At 38.3% G+C, this 26,954-nt stretch overlaps 2 protein-coding genes across 3 annotated transcripts in view; one reads left to right on the top strand and one right to left on the bottom strand.

The window, feature by feature from the left end:
* Positions 1 to 755, bottom strand: part of LOC149625109 (cell adhesion molecule Dscam1-like) — a 49,548-nt gene extending 48,793 nt beyond the window's left edge. Inside the window, exon 1 of the mRNA XM_089851867.1 lies at positions 563 to 755. The gene's annotated coding sequence lies outside the window, so the exon portion shown is untranslated. The remainder of the gene's footprint in view (positions 1 to 562) is intronic.
* Positions 1 to 26,954, top strand: part of Lgr1 (Leucine-rich repeat-containing G protein-coupled receptor 1) — a 123,351-nt gene that overhangs the window by 53,932 nt on the left and 42,465 nt on the right. The gene's annotated exons all lie outside the window — the stretch shown is intronic.

Here is a 26,954-nt window from a genome sequence, read left to right as displayed (position 1 = left end):
GGTAAGGGCACTAGTCCAAGGACTACTTTAATAATTCCAATTGAAATACATAGGGTATAAAAGGCACTAGTCCAAGGACTACTTTAATAATTCAAACTTAAATACATAGGGTATAAGAGGCACTGGTCTAAGGACTACTTTAATAATTCCAACTGAAATACATAGGGTAAGGGCACTGGTCCAAGGACTACTTTAATAATTCCAACTTAAATACATAGGGTATAAGAGGCACTGGTCCAAGGACTACTTTAATAATTCCAACTTAAATACATAGGGTATAAGAGGCACTGGTCCAAGGACTGCTTTAATAATTCCAACTTAAATACATAGGGTATAAGAGGCACTAGTCCAAGGAAAGAGGCACTGGTCCAAGGACTACTTTAATAATTCCAACTGAAATACTTAGGGTAAGAGACACTGGTCCTTGATTATTCGAGACAATAGCGGTCCCTAGTCCGTAGGACCAGTTTGGGGGGGAAAAGCCTTATTTCGAAGCCTGGTAAAGGCCTTTAGTTAGAGCAGACAACAAAGTTGATATACATTCATCATCGTATATACTTACGGACGATTCGTGTTTTTATGAGAAATTTTGTTGTTCTATGGTATGTGTTTCTCATACCGTTTCAAGACTCTAAGAGCTATTCATGAGTCTCTCTGCATGGGCCTTCGTTTTGAATTCTAAGCATAACCGACCGGGGAAGGAACTTTGTGTAGAAGATATTCGCCTTATCGATTTTGAGTTGAAACTAGCGGGCCCCGACGACTAGACCGAGAGCGTTCAGCCGCATGCAGTTGCAGCTAGCGAGGCTGACTATATTTCTATCTTCTTATCCTGATACGCTATCCTATGATTTTGTTTTCGACTTCATCCGATTTTGAGCCAATTTCCCCCATCTGAATTCAGTACAACATTCACCAGCGTATGTTGATAGTACTTCCCTCTAAGTTACCAAGCACTGGTTGCAATTGAAATAGCAAAATTTGTCTGGCATAAATTAAAGGGAATGTTCTTTATGTAACTTCTATCTCCATTTTGCCGCCCAGGAAACCGTTTTCGAGTTAAAGGCCGACTTCCATCGAAAAGAGTTCTGGCGAACTGAAAACCGAGCATCGAGACTAACAATGAAGCGACCGTGCCGAGTTTCGAATCCCCGCTGGGGTAAAAGATGGAAGGGTTCTAGCTAACTGAAAGCCGTGCAATGTGATTCTAGCGAACTGAAGATACACAATAGAGAATTTCCTTCAGGGGAAAGCAGAAATAAATTTAAAAGGATTTCTATTGTTCATCTTCAGTTCGCTAGAACCACATTGCACGGCTTTCAGTTAGCGAGAACCCTTCCAACTTTTGACCCAGCGTGGCTTCGAAAATCAGTACGGTCGCTTTAGTCTCGATGCTCGCTTTTCAGTTCGCTAGAACCCTTTTCGATGGAAGTCGGCCTTTAAGATTGTCCAGAGTATTTTATGGATGACCCCTTAAATTTAATAAAGAAACTGAAAGACCATGATTTACTTGGGAACTTCTAGTTTGTATTATTAGCTTATGAAAATAAAAAAATTAGTTTATATTATCAAAAAACATTTATTCAAACCCAAAGTATAAAACGAGCTTTATAAAAATTTCTTCTATACATTCGCTATCTTGATATTTCAGTGTATAAACAGAGATTAACTTTGGATTTAAAAAGTCTATGTACACGTATTAATCGTTACGAGCAAACGTTTTCCGTGTTGCATAATATTTGGTTCCATGTTCCATTATGGTGCGCATTTCAACACGCGATAAGCGTAGCGTAAGTTAATATAGAATATTATAAACAAGGAGTAGAAAGGCAAGTTAAGTTGTGCCTCGGTTTTTCGTTCGCCCTACTGAACTTATTTAGTTCTTTAGGCAAAAGACAACGGGGCTGTTACAGCAAAGACAAATAAAAATAACAATTTAGAAAGTAAGCTCTAGCCGAAGGGGGTAATAGAAGAAGGATGAGACTCTGTATCCTCTTAATACTTTAGTTATGTGTCATGATTCTTCCCGGGCCTCGGAGCCCTTTTTGTTTGCTCTCCTACTCATCAAACTGAATTCAGATGGCATCGCACCGTGCTAGGGTGAATTCTATAACTGTTTGGTACTACATCCTCAGCAATCAACCCATAAACCTTGATTGTCTTGACGTGGGACTAAAATCCACAAACGCGACTTAATTGGCAAATAGTTAAGCGCTAATAGAGTAATGATGAGGCAACTATTTATCGGGTGTAGGATTCGGTTTGGTAACCTTGCTCCAAATGTTAAGGGATATTGGTAAGAATCATGTTACAATTACCCGGCTTTGTGCTGTATACACTTCTGACTATCGGTACTGAATGAAAGACTTCATTTTTAGTGAATTTTCAGTATGGTTTACAACTATACAACATGTACCCGTCATTGGCTCTATGGAATAATCATTATGAATCACGTGATTTTTGACAACGCTCCGTACACCTTACTTTCTGGTTTTTTTTTATTTGCCTTTGACTAATTCCCTCCTTGCATATTCTTTACCATGGAATTAAAGTTTAAGGAAATTGGTAAGGTTTAATTTATATGGCCATTTATAATTTTCCCACGAAAGTAACCTTACCACTAAAATAACCCTGATATTTTTCTTTTAATTTAAAATTCAAATTAAATCAAATTCAAACTGAATTTCAAAGCAAAAATAAAATTTTAATGATTTCCATAAATTTCTTCAAACGAAAAACCAGTTGAAATATTATTTTTACTCGAGCTTGGTAACTAGAGTTGGTAAGGTAACAGAGCGCGCGCGCTTTGCATTCTGTTCAAATGCGCGTGCGTCTTAAACTATTCGTGCGGGGTATTGGTAAAGGGCGCCCTCAGGTGGTGATGGAGTTGCCGAAATATCACTTTCTCATTTTATACACCCCTAGGGATATCCATTAACAGAAAAGGATTTTGCACACATCTTACACAGCTACATTTCGTCTCAGCTTTGGTTAACCTTTCTTGGACCAATAAAAATTAGGAGTTGCGGCCTCTTGTTGAAGCGAGAACATTTGCAGGGAGGATATGTGGAACTGAACTCGCCTTTAGAGAGAATAGGAAGAGAACAGGGGTTGGTTGTGTTCAGTTGTACTGATCATAGTAACCGGTTTATGGAACCGGACAGCCTAAACGCCGTATACGGGTTTCCATTGGAAGGATCATGGACCCAAAGACGTTTAGGCTTTAGATCGTGTCACCCTCTCTCGCCACGTGCTTTCAATTTGAAATGCCTTTCCTGCTGACGTACAATTGCGCGGTAGAGCTAGCAATAAACCATTTCGATGTAACTCAGAGGGAAAGGCACGGGGGTAAAACTCCGCCATCTATCTGGCTTTTTGGCGCCTGCGCTGTATTCATTTTGTATCACGAGACGGTAATGTATCAACCCCCTTGTATGCCCGATACTAAGGGTTGCCTACACACTTTTTACGTCATAAGCCTCTTCGATGTAGCTCCGATACTAAGGGTTGCCTACACACTTTTTACGTCATAAGCCTCTTCGATGTAGCTAAGAGAAAAAGACGCTTGGGTTAAACTTTGCCTAATTACAACTCGCGCCTGCGCTATAGACGTTTTGGGTCATGCAGAGAGCAGTCTGGGAAATAAGGATATTTTTTAAACTAGTCCTTGGGACCAGAGACCCCCATGGGGTCCGAAATAATAAACTGGTCTCCGGACTGGTCCCAGGCTTTGTTCTCTTATAGATTTGCAATTAATAAACTGGTCCCGAGGACCAGTAAGCCCCACTTTTTGAATTAAAAAACTAGTCCAAGCAATTAATAAACTGGTTTTGGACCAGAGGAAGTGTCCCAGACTGGCAGAGAATGCTCAGAGACGGCAATGGATCAACTGCCTTGTATGTCCCGATACTTAGGGTTGCCTACACTCTTATTTATATCAAAGAGGCTTATGGTAGACCAGAGATAGAACTACCGAGAAGCGAAACTACAAATACCACGGTTCTTCCTCCCTGACATAGTTCTTGGAACAAAGGTATTATACCCTTTGAACTTGCGCAGTTGGGGCTGTTTTTAGAAGACGTTGGTATAACCAGAAGAAATTCTCCTTATTTAATTGTTCCAAGAAAAATCTTTAGTGAATCTTCGAGACAGAGGCTTTGACTTGGGATAAAACGAAGCTACCTAAGTTTAACACATCGAGTCTGTGAAGAAAACAAGAAAGAAGAAAAGAGAGAAGAAGCGTTTTCTAGTTCCGGAAGGCTTACAACAACCCCTTTTTTGCTAAAAGTCCGATGTGACTTAGATAGCGGAGCTATACTTCCGACCAGGAATGCATACAGATACTAGGAATCTTTGTATAGACATTTTCTCAACGTATCAAGGCGGATTTTGTAGCAAGACCTAGACTAATCAACATTATGTATGACGAATTTTACCTCGCGAATAATCTATTTTTTACTTGACCTCATGTTGCTACCAATCAATGTAATTACAGTGAGAAAGACGTTAGAATTACGAGGTATGACGGATAGTAAGTTCTCAAACCTGGCCCACAAAACTGCGTGGAAATTAGCATTGGAAATATCAAATGGGAGCACAATGATTCCCTCTAGCTGTATGCATTCCTTTTTCCTACTAAAAGCATTACTTTATCATAGCTTTTCCGTCTTGTAAAACACTTCAGAGAGTTGAAAATAGGACCATATAGGTACAAGAAAAAAATAAGAAATCTTTTCCAGATAAATACATTTCTTAAGCCCTTTAAGATGCAAGTTTGCTTTTCAAAAAGAATTAAATATCACCTAGTGTTTGATCTTATGTGGGTGAGAAACTTACAAAACAAAAATATAACATATAATAACAGAGCGGTATACAAATCAGCTTTCGCTAGTATATCAACAGAAGGATCATTTTAAATTTAATTTCAGCAGGGATAGATTTAATTTTAGAAGTAGGAATGGAGAACAGAGTAATATGGGCGCGCGTCAAAGTTCCGGACCCCCTTCCACGGGACGGAGAGGGGTATGAAAGAAGAGCCGGGGTCATAGCGACAGAGGTGAAAAGGAATTACGTCATCAAAACGTAGTTTAAGTGAGCCAATAAGATAATTTAATTTTTTCGTAACGTGTTGGAGGGAGGGGCTCTAAACTGGGCAATGAGTCGGACTGAAGTAAATGCTAACCGTTCTCCATTCCTACTTCTAAAATTAAATCTATCCCTGATTTCAGTGAACACCCTGTTTAAAGCTAGACGCAGATCAGGGTCTACAGGTAATTTTTTCAGGTATATCAAGGTCTTTTTCCAAAAAAAAATTATCTAGCTACAAAGTACACTGTTTAAAGGTAGGCGCTAGGAGAGTTAAGTAAATGAATAATTTGTATTCCCCTGAGTTGTCTGATATCGATTGGCTAAAATACAAGTACATCTTTTCTGATCTTATTCAGAATTACAATTCCAAAGTCCATGCCACGCTCTGAACTAAAATTTGAATTGAGATTTAACATTCAGAGAATTATATTGATGGCGAAGGTACTTAACGATTGGCCGTTTTATATTCCAATTCGGCCCGTTCCCAGTTGGGTCCTTTATGGAACTAATGAATTTAGAGTAATTGTTTAATTGAGTCAATAGGAGCTTGGCTTCCCCCAATCCGGTCTGCTTGGCTCCTCTATATAGCTTGTTAACGAGCCGAGCACCGCTCAATTAGAATGGTCCCCAATGCAAGAGGCTATAAACTAGGTAAAGAGGTTCGCCAAAGCACCGAAACCGAGGCCTAGCTTCACCGGATTAAAACGTGCACGTTGGTTTCTCTGATTTGAGAAATTAATTTTAAATATTACAGTTTAATGGGTCAACCAGTACTAGATACAGGTCAAGGAAGACTTGGAAAAAAGGTCAGGGAATTTTAAGAGTTCAAATTGCAGGGACATGGAATAGAGTAATAGACCATTTTCAGGAGAGGGGGGGGGGTTAACAATCGTCTGCTCAATTTAGGGTTCAGACGGAACATGTGGACAACAAAGATTTTAGACAGGGCTTCAAAGCTACCAGAAGTCCTTTTGTTTGAAGCTATATCTTAATTAATGTCTTTGTTGTCGACATATCCATCAATATTCCGCCTTAAGAATAACAAAGAGGCTCAACACACCAGACGTTACAGAGTTACGTATCTTCACATATCTGATTAAATTGGAAATTGAATGGAACATATTAGTAATATCAGAAGTGAGATGAGACTAGAAGTGAAGGGCTCTAGCATTGGTAGTAGATCCTGGCACTAGTGAACAAATTTGAGAATTTTATGCCGCTTCCATCGCGCCTACGCTTGAGAGAAAAAAATTGGTCGAGTTCCAAAAAAATTTCTTACCCCCTTCCCCTCAACCTAAAGAGGCAAAACACGGACGCGGGTGCTTGAATCTGGTTCGGCCGTCTACCACCGCGAGCGTCTCACGTTTTGGAGGGGAAATTCTGAAACCGCCACCAGAGGGCCAACGGTTGGTTTGTTATCAAGAATATTCACTTTCGCCGAGTGAAGAATTTGGTTAGCTCAGTACTTCTGGTCTCATCTCACTTCTGGTAATATCCTTTGATGTATAAACATTCTACATTCTAAATAATCTTTACTACTATCGCTTTAATGACAATTAAATTTGTAAATTACTTAAATTAAATTTCCCGTTTCCCAAACTTTATTAAACGAAGTGTAGCGCGCGGTTTAATATTTTGGAACATAAAAAGCTTTCGGAGCTAGGCAAAGTATTTTCGCTCGGTTGAACCTTAGGCAAGCCTTGGTTTACGCTTTTACGAGCGAGCCTTACTAAAGCTTTTCGTATAACGGATACTACGGCAATTTCCTGCTAACAGAGAAAAATTTCTCCCCTTTTTTTGAACCCAAAAAAAGGGCATTCCGTGGCCGGGCTATTAAAAGTTGCTGGCGGCTACACTCTACGTTAAGTTTGATTGCTGTTTCCTCCGTATGTCAAGCCAAACAAGCGAGGGAACGTCTCTAAGGCGAAATGAAATATTTTTAACAAAGGATTTGTCACTCAAAAGGATGGAATCGTGTCCTATCATAAGGCTATCACGCTAGATATAAATATGGGTCTTGGGTAATTTTTCTGTGAGTAGCTATTATTTATAGGGTAGGCGCAATAGGAAATAAACCAAACGTCAGGCCTACGCTTACCCAATCATCTTTAATCCCCCAAGAGCCTTACTTTATAAAATCCTCCACAGTGTAGATGTAAATGGGAGGACCTACTGATGTTTTCCCTATTGTATGCGGTGTATGTATCGTAAATGTTTTCTACAAATAGAAACATGATCTCTATAACTGCGATCTCTATCAAAGAGGTGAGATGCAGTAGAAATCTGCATAACTATTACGTAGCAGCTGTACCCCATCTATTGAACGGCAACGAAGTCCTCCCGGCATCCTTAATGGCTAGGATCGTACGGTACACAAACGTCGTCAATGCGCCATGTGTCTTAAAAAAATTGAAGCTAATTCACGATAACTAGCTTAAATTTTTAAATGGCGCAAGGCGGCAGCACTTAACAATCCCCTACCACAGGTAGGAGCGTGCGCGATGAACTATAGACTTTCATTACCGCACATGGCCCGCAAACATTCCTACTCTATCTCGCCTCTCTCTCTCTCTTACAAGTCTCTATCTTTACCCGTAACCCGACCAGACCAGGGTTATAAATCACAGTAGGTAGCGCTATGTCTCTATTCTGTTCCGGTTTGGAGAAACTTAGATGGCGCTGCAGTCTTTTTGTATGCTGATACATAGCTACGGTAGATACATACTTATTGATATTCTTATAGCGTTATGGTCGTATGTCTGTATCGTAAACAAGGTGGTGATGAAGTCGCAGTCTCTCTTTATCAAACGGGACATTTTTCTTTTCCCTCAACTTGGACGCTTTTAATAATAATATAAACTGTCTGTCAGCGTAAAATTCAAGAGGTTTAGAATCTCTATGATAATATATATATATAAATGCAGACGGGAATGCATAAATCTACTAGGAATAATTGCACCTCTTTATATCCCATGTTAATTTCTACGCGGGTTTTGTGGGCCTGGCTTGGGAACTAACTATCCGTCACGCCTCGTAATACACACGTCTTTCTAACTTTGATTTTATTTGTTCGAACTTCGTAGCAACGCGAGTTCCAAGGCGTGCGCAATGTGCAACGCGCATCGACATAGATTATTCGCCATGACAGGTAAAATAAGTCATACATGATGATTAGTCTAGCTTTTCTCACAAAATCCCCCAAGAAAATGGATTCACAATGATTCCTTTTAGCTGTATGTATACTTGATGCCGGTAGTAAAGTATTATTTTAATTAGTTTAAAGAATTAATTACAAGGCGCTCCGAAATTCTAAAAAAAACTTGTAAAGAAGAAGAACCCGAGTATAGTTTTAGCTCTGATTTCTTTGGAATTAATTTTAAGTTTCCTTGATATTCTTAATTAAAAGATATAAGTCAATTACTTTACATTTGTTCAAAGAGTTCCTTATAACGAGCAATCGATTTCTTAAGTACGTCGCCAACCGAATTAAATTTATCTTTCAAGGAAACACGAAACGTCTTTGAAAGCAAAGAGTATAAAGTATAGGAATAGAATCTGTCACTTGGTGCTCTTAGTTTATTTCTTTCTTAGCAAATCACAACATACTGAAAGTCCAATAACTTAACCTTTCCGAAATTGCATGGCATTAAATAGAGAAGGTTGCCATTCCTTGGCTTATATACTCTTTGTTGAAAGCTTCGTCGAAATGCATTTTATTTAGTAATGAAAGCGCTGCGTGGGTGGGTTGCACTCTCCTCTTTCGTCAAAACCACAAACATACCCACGTAAAGTGCTCTTCAAAACGATGTTCGTTCCATTCTATTATTTTGCCGTACCGCCTTCCTACGTAATATCAAAATAAGTTTATAAACCCAATCTCAGTTTAGATTTTACGGACTTTATTTTCAATGCGAAATAACATTATGTATTATTCCGCCAGTGAGTCTTTTGCGAAGTAAATTGAGATTGTTATTTCAGATACACGGTTTAAACTTTTAAAAGGACATCAAACGCTCGGGTTATGTTTTAACCATTCTACAATAAAGGTCAAATGGTTCTGAAACGACCATGAATTTTAATGAGGCAAGCCTAATACGAATAATAGATAGTGAGGAGGGGGTGTTAGTGAAATACTTTCGTTGCGTATATACCCAGTATGATCATACACCGTCCACTTCTGGATCTCTTTCTCTCTAGCTAAGAAGTCGGATGACCAATTTGGTTTGTACAAACAGGGATATATTTAATTTTAGAAGTAGGAATGCAGAACGGTTAGTATTTACTACAGTCCAATTCATAGTCCAGTATAGAGCCCCTCCCTCCAACACGTAACGAAAAGTTTGAATTATCTTATTGGCTCACTTAAACTACGTTTTGATGACGTTGTTGACGGGGACGGCGAAAAATACGTAATTCCTTTTAACCTCTGTCGCAATGACCCGCCTCTTCTTTTTAGGGGGTCCGGGACTTTGACGCGCGCCCAGATTACTCTGTTCTCCATTCCTACTTCCAAAATTAAATCTATCCCTGGTACAAATAAATGTAGAAATAGCGATTACAACAATTAATTTCTCTACTATCGCCTGTTAATTCCTCACAAGCTGTCCAACGCTTTAGAAGAAGTATCTGTTCGATGGATATTAAGACACCCTGTACTTACACACTCTCTCAGTTCTCTTAACTATCCCTATATGATCTTGTTTACGTCAAAAGACAAGAGTTTGGTGTGGGTTCACTTGTTCCATCCAAGGAATAACTCCATAAACGACTAGAGCTGTAGTGTATGATGTTATTTCTTGATAATCCCGTGGGAATTTTAGAGGCGCGAAAGAGCTGTCGAAATTTGAAACCCCTCTAACCCTAAAACCTCCCAAAGTTTCAAAAACATTCTGTCGTCTATCTATCCCAACACGTAACGGAGCACGATCTTCTTGGTGACTTGCTTGGTCTTATCAATGACTTGTCATTCCAAAGAGGACCGGCAAAGAAATAATTTTGTTTCAATCGAGTGGCCTATGCCGTCTGCTTCGAGAAACCGAACGCAAATCTCGATTTCCTTGCTGATATAGCGTATCATTTCTCTATATCAAATTTTTTGTATTGTATATAAGCGCTCTCTCCGAGTTTTCCCATCCTCTATAGGAAATGTTTATAAGATCCATGTTTTTCTCCAGAGCGTGGAAGTTCCGAAGCCTTTGGGCGGTGGTGGTATACATCGATCGCGAAACCATATACCTTCCCTTATTAAATTTGGAAGTTTCCATAGACGTGCCATGCTGCCACATTTTGAATTTTAAAAGCGGTTTCTCCCCTATGTATTACATGGCCTTTAGGTATAATTTTTACTAAAAATACTTTCCTAAAATAGTAACGAAAACACGAAGAAGCAGTCAATATACACGTTAGCTTGAATTTACTGTAAAAAGAAAGGTCTTACTTATCCTGTTCAATCCGTAATACAGGGATTCAGCTTTTTAGAAACTAAAACTAACTGTTCAAAGGGTTAAGTTATGGTTACGTTTTGATGTGAGCTTGATTTGAGCTAAGAAGGTTCAGACTTATACGATTCAATCCGTAATACAGGGATTCAGCTTTTTAGAAACTAAAACTAACTGTTCAAAGGCTTAAGCTATGGTTACGTTTTGATGTGAGCTTGATTTGAGCTAAGAAGGTTCAGACTTATACGATTCAATCCGTAATACAGGGATTCAGCTTTTTAGAAACTAAAACTAACTGTTCAAAGGCTTAAGCTATGGTTACGTTTTGATGTGAGCTTGATTTGAGCTTATACGATTCAATCCGTAATAGAGAGCTACTGAGAGGGAGGAGCTATGGGGACGTGACGTCAATATTGGTAATCTAAATTGTACAGAGAGCTTTCAGTTGGAGGAGGAGCTGAGTCTCATGACATAATTTACTCTGCCATATTGGTTGGTTTAAAGCAGGAATGAAGTTGAGACCACCCAATATGGCTACCAGAACAACGGTAAGACTTGGGAGGGTGTGATGTAGTACTATCCCATTTGAAAGCTCTCTATGGCCTGGTCTGACTTCCAATATGGTCGCCAAAACCGAGGTAAGAGACAGGAGGCTGTGACTTCACGAGAAAGTTCGTAGTAGCAGACTATAGGCCATAGGGAAAGACACAGGGGTAAAACTCCACCTTCTATTTCGCATTTTGTCGCCTGCGCTGTAGTCTCTTTGAATCATGAGGGTGCGCAGTGACTACAATGTATCAACTCCCTTGTATTTCCCGATACTGAAGGTTGCCTACCAAATTTTTTACATCGAAAAGATCTATTCAGGACAACTTTTACTGACACTCTGAATTGGGCTTTTGTGCTTAGGCTTTTATTTGAAGATCTTAGTTAATATATGAGATGTAATGAAGTAAATTTCTCGGGCACGGACGCACGGTGCTTATATACATAGTCAAAATACCTTTTCTAACTACAACATCTTAGTGAGTGGTAGTGATTGTATCAAAATCTCCGCGAGTTTAGAATCGCCTATTGTGCTTTTGACTTCTTAGCTTCCTTTTTGATAACGTACATCGGGACCCTTTGCTTAAAAGGTCTGATTGCACGTTGAACCTTTGCAATTTAAAACTAACTGCTTTAATGATGGCATGACTACAATTTGTAGTTTACTACGGGTTGGTTAGGTTGACAACAAAAACCTTATAGCGAAGTCGGCTGTAGGACTTTTAATAAAGTAAAGTAAATAGTATACGCCAGTCGATTCTTGCCACAGCAGCCCTGCAGGAGGAATGAAAAAGAAGATTAGAATTGTACTTTATTTCGGTGAAAGAACTTTAAATATTGATTTCAGATAAATGGCGCGGAACCCACCCGGCCTATAGCTCGACCCGCGTGGTGAATTTCCCGGCTAAAAGCGATACAACCTAGGAAAACGTTCCTGGATATCGGGAGGACGAAGCTCACGGCCACCTACCCTGTCTTCCAAGACACTATTTTGTTATTCCACTATTGATTTTTCCCACTCCTAGACTCCTAGCTAGTCCTTATTTTCCTGGAACGCTCTCTCTCTCTCGTATCCAACCATGGAACAAATGCTTTAACAGAACGATGTAATCTTTTACTATTTTATACGCAAAAGTTGGAAGCGAATTTTTAATTTCAAAATTTAATTTGAGTTTTTCTGGCTAAATTTTCCACTTTTATTTGTATAATACTTTAAATTTTACAATTACCTGCACTAGGTATTGCGCTAATAAGAAATCTAATGTCTTATTATAAATCCTTGAAGCAAATTAAAATATAAATTCTATTACTAATTCCAAGAAGCGATATCTAGTTTATTAGGGAGAAGATATAATATGCCTAAGTATTCGCGCGCCATAGTTCCAGTCCCCTTTTCAAAATACAAGGGGAGACGTAAAAGGAGGCCGGGCTGTTTCGCCTCTCCTCTGTCGGAAAATACGTAATTTTCGTCATTGGCGTCGCGCTGACGTGAGTTTTCAAAAACCAATGAGATGCTGGTTGTAATTTAGAGGCGGGGATTAACTCCGGACCTATACGATTGGACTGGAGATAAAGCTAGAAATGTGGCGTATTTATAGCTTCTCCCTAATAAACTAGATATCACTTCTTGCTCATTACCATCCTGATCAATGCTTCAATTCAACCGAATTGGCCAAATATTTTCATTAACCTTCCCGGTGCCCATAGCTCATTTTCAAAATTATAAAATTTCTGTTGGACGTTTTGGAATTAAGAAAACTTCAACAATATCGAGCATTTTCACTTCGACGTTGTCAAAGCTTTAGAGCGCTTAGTTTGCGGAAGGATCTAGGATTGTAGGTCCTGCGTGTGGATGGGGGATTTTCAAAAAGGAAACGGACGAATAATAAAACTTTCCTCTCTGTCTATATATATACATCCCCTCCTTTTTGTTTTCGTCTGCACACTCGCGAATATCGAGACAAGGAAATGCCTAATTCATCTAACTCGAGAGCCTTTGTTCCGTTTGGCGGCCCAATACGTACATTCTAGTATGGAATACTTAAAAGAATTGCCGCCATCTCCATCTTCTTTTTCCGAAAATTATATTTGCTAAGAACAAAGTCCAAAGACTATATAGTCGAAGTGCACTTACTAATCCTTATTTTATACGCCCTGTGAGTTGCTAAGTTATATTGCTAAATATATTTTTCAGTATGTTTATGTACATCAAATAAAGTCCAGTCCGTTTAGTGTGTGCTTCATTTTATAGTCTTTGCAATATAGCCCCTTTCAATCGTATCGAATCGTACCGTTTCTTTTATTTCTTTGGTTTTCCTCAAACTGTTTCTATAAGTTCTCGGGTTGATCCATTTTTCTTTTCAAACAGAAAAGAAAAGTGGTATTTTTGGTAGCACTCAACGCTTGGAAATGGCAGTGTAACCATGGACTTAAATTCTAAAGAGGGCCGGTTATAGTTAGAAATTATTTTGCGACCGAATTAGAATATGCAGTGAGTTTAGGGGAACAATACTTTTAAGATAATTAATTTCTTTAAAGTGACCTTGATATACCAGAAAAAGACATATACTTTACCTCTCCCAAGCGTACCTAGCTTTAGAATGCTCGCTCTAGTAAAAGCTAATCTCTAATTTCCTTGTTGGTATTGCTGCTTGCATAGCGTTCCGTAATTATATAATATCAAGAAGTGACATCTAGTTTATTAGGGAGAAGCTAGAAATTCGCCACATTTCCAGCTTTCTCTCCAGTCCAAACGTAGCCTGTCCGGAGTTAATCCCCGCCTCTAAATTACAACCAGCATCACATTGGGTCTTGAAAACTCGCGTCAGCGCGACGCGAATGACGAAAATTACGTATTTTCCAACTGAGGAGAGGCGAAATAGCCCGGCCTCTTTTTACGTCCCCCCTTGTATTTTGAAAGGGGGACTGGGACTATGTCGCGCGAATACTTAGGCATCTTATACCTTCTCCCTAAAAAACTAGATATCACTTCTTGATAATATATTTTTGAATCGAAAGCGCTTGCCCCATGGAGTATTCCCATCCCCTATAGAGTTTAAAGTCCATGCTGAAACGTTTCTTTCAATCTTCTAGAGTATAGACAACATTTAATCGATAAAATGCCGCCACCGCGGTTATTGTGAGAACCGCCCACAATCCACTGCGATTTTTCCCGCGCTTCGGTAAACCACGTGGTATGGTCTCCTCACGAAATATAACTGAAATTATTGGCGAAGCATATACCTTATTATTTTGACCTCTCGCGCTCGGGTGGGTGGGTGGCAAACCAACGTTCAAACCTTCATCTTAATCAAAGATCTCTCTCCCTCGCGAGATTTTTATTAATAACTAGTTGCCTCATTACATACAGCATGCACGATATGGAAGTAGATGAAACCTTGAAGTTATGATAGACTCGATCTTTTCAAAAGCCCGGAATAGTGTCTGGTGTTTGACCATCTTGACCGCTACGGGGGAAGGGCATGAAAGAAAAGGCGGGTCATAGCGACAGAGGTAAAATGGAACTACGTATTTTTCTTCTAAAAATACATGGACGTATATTAAGATATATTTTCAAACAATACAGACCAGCCAAATTTGGTGCAGGACAGGTAACTTAGGAGCCCTCTCTAACGCCTTTGCGTCCACTTACCGTCTAATCAATGTTCCGCCCTAACCCTATTATAGACGATACTTTACCGCCCCCTTTTGAAGTTCTCGTAACTTTGAGTTAATTTATTTTTGGCCATGTTGCAACCTCACCTTACCTTACGTTTGGTTATACTATAGAAAACGCGGGGTTTTAACGTTAATTGACGTCTTCCCATCGGGATATTAAAACGTGATCAACCGTTCACCTTTTAACGATATTTGGCCATTACGCGTAAAGGTTAGTTATTTATAATTATAGCTACACGGATTATACAGAATATAAGGACTTCCCACTCGTGGCACGTATGTTACGAGTGTTTGAAGTAGGCGTTTCAAACGGATTCTATCGACCCCGATAATCTACGCAATGCGCGTTTCAAATGTTACCTAATACTACGTTTTATCGCTATAAAAAGGTATCATATTTTTTGATTAAAAATTGCGGGTTCTTATTGTATGTGGATGGCCTTTGTGGGCGGAGGAAGTGAAATTTTTGGTTGTGCTGGGGGCTTCCCTTCTCAGATAGATGTTTCATAAGCTGGAAAATGGTTGGAGTGACGTAGATAAAACGTCATATATTCTCGTAAAGCGACTCCAGGCGAGGCGCTGTCTAAGGCCTAGTCGTTCTCAAAGCGCCTCTTGGCAAGAAGCGATATCTTGTTTACTAGGTAGAAGGTATAAATTCGCCACATTTCTAGCTTTATCTCCAGTCCAAACGTATGTCCGGAGTTAATCCCCGCCTCTAAATTACAACCAGCATCTCATTGGTTCTTGAAAACTCACGTCAGCGCGACGCGAATGACGAAATTTACTTATTTTCCGACTGAGGAGAGGCGAAATAGCCCGGCCTCCTTTTACGTCCCCCCTTGTATTTTGAAAGGGGGACTGGGACTATGGCGCGCGAATACTTAGGCATCTTATACCTTCTCCCTAATAAACTAGATATCGCTTCTTTCTCTTGGTAAGGCACACTTACAGATTTTTCTTGCAAACTTATAGTCTAGCTGGAATGTGCATTTCTCCAGGGAAAATATAACACGCCTGTTGAGACATTCTTTTACACAACAAAGTGTCAAACTTACGATGCGATACGTAGCAAACTTATGCTTCAATCTAATGATATTGGAGTATTAAATTTCCAACCCAACATTCATGTTTGCTTCTGCGGTGTCGTCGTATCTTACAATTTCTTATACACAGAACGCGGTCTGTTTTCTTGTTAAGGTGTATACTCGTTGAGTGCCTTGGTTTGCTCCCCAATTCCCTTGTCTCTTCAAAGACAACCTTTGGAGTAAACCAACGACTCACGGAGTATATAGGATCGTATTTTTCCCCGATTGCAGTTGGAAAATCGTTCGCGGGAAAACTTGCTAAAAAGAAAGAAAAAAAAACGCAATTTCTTGGTCTGTTGTCAAACGTTTTCGCTCCTCCGGTAGCGAAGGAAAAGAGGCTTAAAGATTAAAGAAACCTTCACAGGCGGCACAAGGCAACCTTTTTCCAAATAAAAGATAGGATGGAATCGAATTCGGGTCGGTCGATGGCGGCAAATGTAGGCGGGAACCGAGGACCCTTTTCATCAGAACCCGGAAAAAGAAAAAAAACCGGGGCTCCCGGAAAAATTGCTTGGGTTCCTAAGATCTAAGAGGCTGGCGATTTTCCCAATATCTCGTAAACCTTAAGCTCCATTTTGTCTCATACATATTTCAAACGGGACCCCCAACACAAAGATCCCCTTGAAAATTTAACGATTCAGTTACGGAAACAAGAAGGAGTTGGTGAAATTTCCAAAACTTCTTTCTTGGGTTTTAAATAAATTGGTAGTGCGAACGCGATCTTGGCTACATGGCCAAGAAGCGGTGGTAACGAAAGGTACCACGTGACGCCGTGATACGTTGTAAATAAAACGAAGAAGACCGAAAACCGACCATAGGACTTTGTTTGTAACTCATATCAGTTAATACATAGTTTACAGACTAGGAGGATTCATACCTTTTACGCAAGGAGGCCCAGCTTTAGAGTCACGCCTCCTCGTGTAACACCTGAAGCCTGACCTGGTGTGAATCCTCCTAGTCTGTAAACTATATATTGAGAATTCAGTTCGGTCTTTTTTTTTTCATACATTTTTTTCAATCTAAACTACATTACAGTAAACCCAAGTATTCAAATTATCCGAAGCTCTAACCCAGGAAATCATGCAAAATTAAAATATCTACCCTATAATAATTTGAAACTCTGCAAGGTCGAGAAGCGCCGATAAGATCTTGTTTACACTAGTAAAAAAATCAAAACCAAATCCACAGTTGAAAGAAAGGAAACCCGAGGTTCCTAAGGTATTAAAAATTGTCATACGAGAGGCACTTGGAAGCTAGCTACGTTTGTCTTGGGTAATGGTGTTAAGATATACTCTGGGAAAAATAATATAAATAATTCGAGAGGCTATTAAATCTCGTTGGAAGGCCAACTTTAATTAGAGTAAGTACGAACGCCAGCCAAAGCCCTAACCTTTTAATAATGGATATTTAAGACTAGAGCTATAGTGCTACTAGCTCTCCTATAAATCCTTTAATAATACATTCTCCAGAATTCCACCAGAAGCAAAATTCTTGGCAAAGGCTTAGGTATAGTTAGCCCTTTGCCTCGCGCTACAAGAATCTTTATTACCTATCAAATGACTGAAACGAACACGGCTGTAATAGGCTTCATATTTCAACAAATACCATTGAGGTTAGACGCGTGAAAACTCAACGCTATTTACTTATTGATTGTCCCTAAATGTAATTTAAAATTTAGGATTAAGGTAATTTAATTTATTGATATTTATTGATCGCGTCGTAATTTCTCTAAAATTCGTGTAAATAATTTGGGAATTTGCTTAAGTTATATTCGAGAAGGATTTTAACACGTTCTCGCGTCCGTCAATGACCAAACCAAGTAAATTAGAGTTTACAAATGGAATTTGTTTCTTATGATCTTTATGAGTCAAAGAGAAATGCTAAAACCATGGATACCATCAAGAAGTGATATCTAGTTTATTACTGAGAAGGCATAAATTCGCCACATTTCCAGCTTTATCCAATCCAAACGTAGGCCTGGAGTTAATCCTCGCATTTAAATTACAACCAGCATCTCATTGGTTCTTGAAAACTCACGTCAGCGTGACGCGAATGACGAAAATTACGTATTTTCCGACTGAGGAGAGGCGAAATAGCCCGGCCTCCTTTTACGCCCCCCCCCTTGTATTTTGAAAGGGGGACTGGGACTATGGGGCGTGAATACTTAAGCATCTTATGCCTTCTCCCTAATAAACTAGATATCACTTCTTGATACCATGTAGATAAATTCCTTCCCCCATCCCTCTCAGTTCAGTGTTGTCAAGCCAAGTTAGTCAAGTTCTGATTCAAACTGAACTAGTAAACTTTCTCTCTGTAGATTCTAGGCTCACAACTGTATAACTGTATTATATCAGGGTAATTTTCACAGACCTGATTGAAGCTAAATAAGATCCAAGAATTACTTTTTGAACTCTGGTCCTCTATAGAATTAGAAAGTCCATGATTAAATCTTTGCATTTCAATTATAACTTGCGCTAATTTCCGGTATAGCCCCCTTTCGGTTCCCTGTAGTAGTATGTAGCACCTGAATTTATCTATTCCCGGTGTCACCTCTACAATTTCCTGCCCAAAAAACTCATTACGAAAGCCCTCGCTTTGTTTTTTGATTAAAAGCCAGGGATATAAATCATGTTTGCAGCGATGACCGAAAAATCGTCGGCCAAAATTTACGAGGTAGCCATAACGCTCTAGTCTAGAGCTATATAGCTAGCTAGCTATGTGTGTGATGATTTAAGAAATAACTAATTGAAGGCTATATTTTTTAGGGCCAAAAACCTCGTTTAATGACTTTATACGTTGCACCGTGGACACATAACCGTATATTTTTTTAACAACGGAAAATATTCTGGTCACGTTATGTCACTATGGCTAGGGTACACAACCCCTGAGAAAATACTGACCATAAGTTTATATAAGCATCTATATAAGTAGAAATCCTGACCATGATAACCAACGCCCAGAGATTTTAGGGATGGCCCCTTAAAATTAACATGAGAAACTGAAAGACAATGTATATTAATTAGTTCTAATTAATTATTTAATTCAGTTCTAAGATACAGCGTGACTATTTTCTTGTTAATTAATTAATTACGTAACGGATTGACTCATTATTAATTTAGGACGACCTTCGTATAGTATATGATTGCAAAATATTAATATTGTTAAAGGCATTAATTTTATTACTAATCACTAGAACGTCGTTTGACGGACTAATCTATGTGTCTAATTGCCTCCCACACAATTCTTAATCATCCTTTTGCTTTACGTTTTATAATATATCCTTATTTCAATTCCATACTTAATCGTTCTTGATTTTGAACTTTATGATAATTTATTTAAGAGAAATTGCACGGAAAAATCTGTACTAAAACGTCTAGGGTTTATTAAAAGCATGGCCAACTCAATCACGCTTTCAGCTATTCGCGTGATCGAGTGGGCAATATCTTCAGAGTTTTGGCGCGAGAAAACTGAAGCTACTTTAAAAATAGGCTTAACAAACGACAGTATTCACTGCTCACGTGAAATTTCTCTATCAATAAAAGCGCGCGGAATTTCAAAATTCAAAAACAAAGGCTTAACGAATATTCTAATTTATTTATTAGGCAATAGACTTTTCTACTAGTTATAAGTCTAAAATACTCGCTTGATTAGAGTGATATTTTTTTAGCGAGTAAAAGATCAAACGTTACTATCAGACAGACAGACAGACATACCAAATTGCGCGTAGTGTTTTGTTATCATGATTTTCTTAGAAACATAAGGACCATTCGTAACCTTTCAACTTCAAAGGCCCCAAAGGTACTTCAGACATTTTTATTTTAAAAACGAAAAAAAATAGGAATAAAAAAATGTACGAACCTCTCTCTTAAAAAAAAAGAAGTAATTTGCGGTAAAACCCTTCCAGGTATAATCCAATTTAGAGTGGTGTTTTTTTTGTGATGGGCCTTTTTATCCACTTGAATTTGTTGTGCTTTAGGGGATCACGAGTGATGGTTGGAATACCTTATAAAAAGCTTGGGAAATATATTGCTATTCTATCTGAATTAAGGGGTCGGTCACGAACTAATGAAAATTTAACACAAAATTCACTTCACGAATAAAAATATCACTCGCTCGCAACTTGTGAACGATCACAAAGTAATTTTACCACCTCATTAAATTATATTCACAAATGTCACAATAATTCGAGGGGTTGATCACTTTGAGTTTGGTTGTACCACTGATTACGAAATCTAGGATTAAGCGAAGACTTACGTGGATTACCGAAATGCATCGATTACTTGGAGTACGAACGTCAAGATTACGCCTAAATTACGCGGATAACAATGAAATTACGTGATCTATTCCAATATTATTCCCAAATTACTTGAATTACACCGATTTTACTTCAAAATTACTCGAATTACACCGATATTACTTCAAAATTACTCGAATTACACCGATATTACTTCAAAATTACTCGAATTACACCGATATTACTTCAAAATTACTCGAATTACACCGATATTACTTCAAAATTACTCGAATTACACCGATATTACTTCAAAATTACTCGAATTACACCGATATTACTTCAAAATTACTCGAATTACACCGATATTACTTCAAAATTACTCGAATTACACCGATATTACTCCAAAATTACTCGAATTACACCGAAATTACTCCAAAATTACTCCAATTACACCGATATTACTCCAAAATGACGCGAATAACACCGATATTACTCCAAAATGACGCGAATAACACCGATATTACTCCAAAATGACGCGAATAACACCGATATTACTCCAAAATGACGCGAATAACACCGATATTACTCCAAAATTACTCGAATTAAACCGATATTACGCTAAATGCACCGAGAACGCGTAATAAAATCAAGTCGCTTGTACACCGATAACACAAAATGACCATCCCATTGCTTTAAAGTAGAGAAGTTTACTATCGTCCCTGTCATTAAAAATTTACCTTAATGCGCCTCTATAATGATCGAAAAGAACTGTCCAACCTCTCGGTAATTACCGTCAACGATCATATCCGAACCACGTTACTCGTATTTCAAAGCTTGCTTTTATATAATATATGTTTTGTTTTATTTTTAAAAATGCTCCATTACATCGTACGTAGAGAAATACTGGACCGCTATCATATCGAGGAGTTAGTTATAAATAATAAAATAAGTTGAGTTTCCACTGTCGAATAGTAAAGTGAATTCACAACACAACATAAAGGTTCATGGTTACTCAGCGCAGCAGCCAGAGAGATGTTAGGAGTGGAAGAGTAACCTAAAATTAGTTCCTCCATTATCTACATTGCGTTTCGTGCCAAGTTTTTCCCCGCTTTTTTTTTCTTTCTTTTTCTTTTTGTAATAAGGGATTTCGGAAGAGGAAGTATAATATTGAGTGGATAGCGCATTGTTTTGTATAGATGTTGTTGATGTTGTTGGTGTTCACATTCGTAACTATCCATAAGCGTAGACTTAAAGTCCATGTGAGGTCTGTTTAATACATGAATGACCTTTTGGCCTTTGCTCCCTTTGTATGTGAAAAACGTTGCCACAGTATCTTTAAATTCGAAGGTATTTTAAAATGTATCAGGGATTGATTTAATTTTAGAAGTAGGAATGGATAACAGAGTAGTGTGGGCGCGCGTCAAAGTCCCGGACCCCTTCCACGGGACGGAGGGGTATGAAAGAAGAGGCGGGTCATAGCTACAGAGGTAACAAAGAATTACGTGTTTTTCGCCGTCCCCATCAGCAACGTCATCAAAATGTAGTTTAAGTGAGCCAATAAGATAATTTAAACTTTTCGTTACGTGTTGGAGGGAGGGGCTCTATACTGGGCTATGAGTCGGACTGAAGTAAATACTAACCGTTCTCCATTCCTACTTCTAAAATTAAATCTATCCCTGAATGTATATTGTATTATTTAAACCGTATTACACCCAAGTGTCGGGGATAGAATCTGGTGTTTGATCACCTTGTTGTTCTTGAGATGGAGCATTGATGGGTATGTTGACAACAAAGGCGTAAATAAATATATGGCTTTAAACAAATACACTTTGGAGGACTGGCAACTTTGAAGCCTTGTTTAACGTCTTTGTCGTCCACGTACTATCTTAACCCTATATCAAGATCAAGCAGACGCCTCCATTTTTTAAAAGGGTCTGCTTATGTCATGGTCCGGAGTAAAACCCATAAGATAGGCTTCCCATCTTGTTCAGGCCTAATTTTTCTTTTTCATCGTCGCGATTTTTGGTTCAAGAGTTGTATTAAAAAAACGCTAGTGGCGCCGACGTTTCTGAAACGGGCGAACGTACTTTAGGGTTAGGCTTAGCTGATGCATCTTCATCATTCTTTGTTATGGCGCTCGCTTTATCTCCAATCAGATTGTACGGAAGCCCAAGATCTCTTCTCCACAGACTCTCCTTTTCTCTTCTTTTTACGTATAGCTGTAATCTTAAAGTACAGCGCGTTCGCCAAGAAATCTCTATCCATTTTTTCTTTATCATTTTTAATCTAGCGTACGTTTCGAGAGAAGTAAAATATTTTGTGGCTCGGGATAAAATGGGGCTAAGACCTTTCAAAGAATTAATTTATCTCCTTCACTGACTGTAGATACCATTTACTTTGAGAACATGATCCTAAGGGTCAAAATATAACATACCGGGCCCCCCCAAAGATTTTTTTAAAAAGCTTCCGCATTAAGGACTTAAAAAGAAATTTGTTTTAGTTGATTTAGAATGTGGCTTGAAAACTTTTTCAGGTAAAATATTTGTTTTGATTTTTAATCCATTCGCAAAGTTTGAAGATGTTAGGCCTAAATGGTACGACACGCGCCCTCACTGGCTAGAGTTTCAACCAATTAAAGTCGAAGGGAACGCGTAAGAAGCGAGAAAGGTTAAATAATAAATGCTGGGTTCGCTTCGGCCTTGGTGCACGAGATGAAACTTTTTTCGCGTTCCTTCCTTTGATTGGCTGAAACTTTCCAGTGATACCCTAGGTGGGATTTTGCTTTGAATACTTTGAAAATGTGTTACAAATCCACATTGCAAATTTTTGAACATGTTTCACTTCATTGTAAGGGATAGTTTCAGATATTATTGATTTATCAGTAATTTTTTTAATTTACAAAATATGTGAAATTCGAACTATTCCCCAGAACATGACTGTCGAGAAATAATGCGCCATTTTAGCCTTTGATCCGCATCGCTAATGAATATTTCTCACTAATTGCAACGCTTCGTATTCTCCCTCCGAAACCCTTGTGTTGTGTAATGCATTGATTTCTATTAAAAAGTTCCCTAATCGATACACTTTGTGTCGACACCTCTTGGAGGTTTAGGAAGAAATTATTGAGATTAGCCATATTTAATAGAAATACTTCAAATATACAAAAATGTATCCAACATATTTTAGTATCACATTTTATCATCAATTTCTTGTAAAATTATTGATGTATAGTGCAAATTTTAAAATGGATCGATTCATTAGCTACTATCCTTTTAATTAGATGGCCAATTTTAATCCAAATATCATTGATATTAACTCATATTTTGGTAGAAAAATTTGCCTAAATATATATAAATTTAAAACACATTTAATGCAAAATTTATGGACTAGATGTCAGCACGAAATTGAATTGGGATCAATTTTGTTCCCTCCTTTTTTGTAGTCAATTACAGCGTCATACTTCTGTTTATTGACTGACTTACGTTGGTAAATTTCGGTGGGCCTGACTCAGGTGGCTTTTATGAACCCATGGCTCAAATTGGGATTAAAACTGTAATCCTAGTCGCGTCTAAAACACTCGCGCTAATTAAGTTTTCTAAAACTAATTAATGAAAAATTTAAATTAAGCTCTCCAGTCGGTTAATCGTTACTGTTTTATAATTACCGTAGACCAGTGCTTTAAAATAATTAGTCTTAATTCCGAAAATAGATAACCTTGGCTTTTTATTTATAGTTGGTATTTAATTTTGAAAATGTCATCCACGCATGAGTATTACGAGGACGCTAAAAACACAAAGACTTAGATGGACGACCCATATATTACAAAAAGAGCCAAACCCATTTGTTTTGCCAATATATTTGATTACTACCCTCTCTAAAAGGTACAGCGTAAACGCCTATACAAGCATAAGTTAATTTAAACTCCCATATAAGTTAGAATAAGGTATTGTTCACTAGCTTCTTCGGCTAGACACCAATCAGTAATCACTCGGTCTACTTTAATATTACTCGTTATCTGTTATTAATTCTTCCAGAAGTAAGATGAGACTAGAAGTACTGAGCTAACCAAAGTCTTCACTTGTCGAAAGTGAATATTCTTGATAACACACCAACGGTTGGCCCTCTGGTAGCGGTTTCTGAATTTTCCCTCCAAAACGTGAGACGCTCGCGGCGGTAGATGGCCGAACTAGATTCAAGCACCCGCGTCCGTGTTCCGCGGCTTTAGGTTGAGGGGAAGGGGGTAGGAAATTTTTTGGAACTCGACCAATTTTTTCTCTCTAGTGTAGGCGCGATGAAAGCGGCATAAAATCCTCTAATTTGTTCACTAGTGCCAGGATCTATTGCCAATGCTAGAGCTCTTTACTTCTAGTCTCATCTTACTTGGAACTATTTAGATCGCGTATGTGATTTGGTTTAGTAACCTTGTGCACTCCAAATGTAAAATGATGTTGGGAGAATCATGTTACAATTACCCCACTTTGTGGTACACTTCTTTCGAAGGGAAGTATTATATACCTCTGCTAGTATTCATACTCCCAAGTTTTGTGGAAATATAGTGAATTATGGGGAGTTCCTTATACAATAAACTTATGATAACCCCAAACGTGATAGCATATAGTTGCTAGATTATAATGGTCAACATTAAGGTACGGATATTACATATCCTGACCACACTAGTCACTTGGTTGTCCATTCTTCAAATGGGATGTGTTTGTTGGTCGTAGTATATCCAAGACTAAAGTTTTATTTCCATTTAGAAAGACAAATAGCTTTGGACTTATAAGGTGATTCGGGCTTACCTTAAGGCCATCTCAACCTTTCCAACTTGACGTCAAAGACTATTTCTATCTCATAAGTTTAAAATACATCCGTAAGTTACTAAGAAATGATCCTCCTGAACCTAACCCGAAAGGGGGGAGGGTGAAGAATCGTCTGCTTGATAGGGTTAAGATGGCGAAGGTAGATAAACTTAGGACAAGAATTGATGTCTATTTTACTAGTGAGAAGGTATAAGATGCCTAAGTATTCGCGCGCCATAGTCCCAGTCCCCCTTTCAAAATACAAGGGGAGATGTGAAAGGAGGCCGGGCTATTTGGCCTCTCCTCAGTCGAAAAATACGTAATTTTCGTCATTCGCGTCGTGCTGACGTGAGTTTTGAAGAACCAATGAGATGCTGGTTGTAATTTAGAGGCGGGGATTAACTTCGGACCTACGTTTGGACTGGAGATAAAACTGGGTGGAAATGTGGTGAATTTATACCTTCTCCCTAATAAACTAGATATCACTTCGTGCTTAGGAACGGATTATCTGACTTATGCTTAAAGGAATGGGATCTGGTATAAAATCGGTTTCCAAGGTAACCAACCATAACCCCTCACGATAATCCCGCCACTATCGGACTTACGAGGTACAACGATGGTAGAAGTATCTTAAGGACTACAATAGGTTTTTTATACTCAAATAAAAGCTAATATCGTCTTTAAATACACGGCCCCAATAAAAGTCCTCGGACTCTGGAGGTATGCTGACCTATAAGTAACTGGAGATGTAGACCGGTTAATTAAATTAATATGACCTGGATGACTTTATAGTTATATACTCGTAGATATCACACTTTTAATTAAACGAGGCTTAATTGGTAGTGCAATATTATCCCTATTATCAAAGGCAAATTGTGAGGAAGGGAGAGTGTGAATGACGTTGACTCTAAGCCAGCGAAAGTAATATTTACTTAGAAAAGGAGAAACACTTTTAAGTGGTAATTCAAAAGAAAACTTTATTTAAAAACAAAATCATAAGGAAATCAAAATTTGAGGACTTGAAAGACCCGGAACAGGATTTTGACTTAAAATGGATTTAAAGTAAGGACCTTAAATTTTAAATAGGACCAGCATAGACTATATTATTTTTTGCAATCAAATTAGCATAAATTTCGGCATTGAGCTTAGGGTAATACATTTACTTCCGCCTTACCTTCCTTACATTTAAACAGTGCACTTTTAAAAATGAAAACTTTTAATTAATTTCTTGAAAGTGACTTATATATCCCAGAAAAAAAATTACCTGTTGATCCTGATCCACGTATCCATAGGAAGCCTAGAATTAAACAGTGAGTTTACTGAAATTAAATTTAGAAATTATGTCCGTTCCGTTTTGTTTCTTTTTTGGACTCAAAAATCGCCCAAAGAAGTGAAAAAACATCCCACTTAATTTATGCCAGACTTATTTTTGGATCAAGAATTCACCACATTTCCTGCTTTATCTCCAGTCCAAACGTATGTCCGGAGTTAATCCCCGCCTCTAAATTACAACCAGCATCTCATTGGTTCTTGAAAACTCACATCAGCTCGACGCGAATGAGGAAAATTTTTTATTTTCCGACTGAGGAGAGGCAAATAGCCCAGCCTCCTTTTACGTCCCCCTTGTATTTTGAAAGGGGGACTGGGACTATGGCGCGCGAATACTTAGGCATCTTATACCTTCTCCCTAGTAAACTAGATATCACTTCTTGTTTGGGTCTTAAGCGATCTCAAATTTTCTTATCCTTTATTTCTAAGATCCATGGCACGAAAATTGAAATAAAAAGAATATTCTATTGGGAAATTTGGTTGAAATCAATTCGAGCAGCTCTACAAGTGAAGCTCTGTTTAGTATTTTAATAACCGTACAGTTTACTTTCAATGAGTGCCTTCATGATCTCATGAATATTTACTTAACCTTTCCGTTTATTGATTTTCCATCTCATTAATAATGCAAAGGAACGTCAATGTTTCTGCCCTCCCTTATCCTCCTACCCATATTGACTCGTTTAAAATATTCAGTTTGAAATTAATCCATTCCATGAAATGCAACGGAATCAAAGACAAATTGAACTTTCACCCTGTT

This window comes from Phalangium opilio, unplaced genomic scaffold (assembly GCF_054372755.1).
Source record: "Phalangium opilio isolate 3A_F unplaced genomic scaffold, DU_Popi_V2 ptg000105l_1, whole genome shotgun sequence".
In the NCBI taxonomy this organism is placed as follows: domain Eukaryota; kingdom Metazoa; phylum Arthropoda; class Arachnida; order Opiliones; family Phalangiidae; genus Phalangium; species Phalangium opilio.
This window is presented reverse-complemented; position numbering and strand designations above follow the sequence as displayed.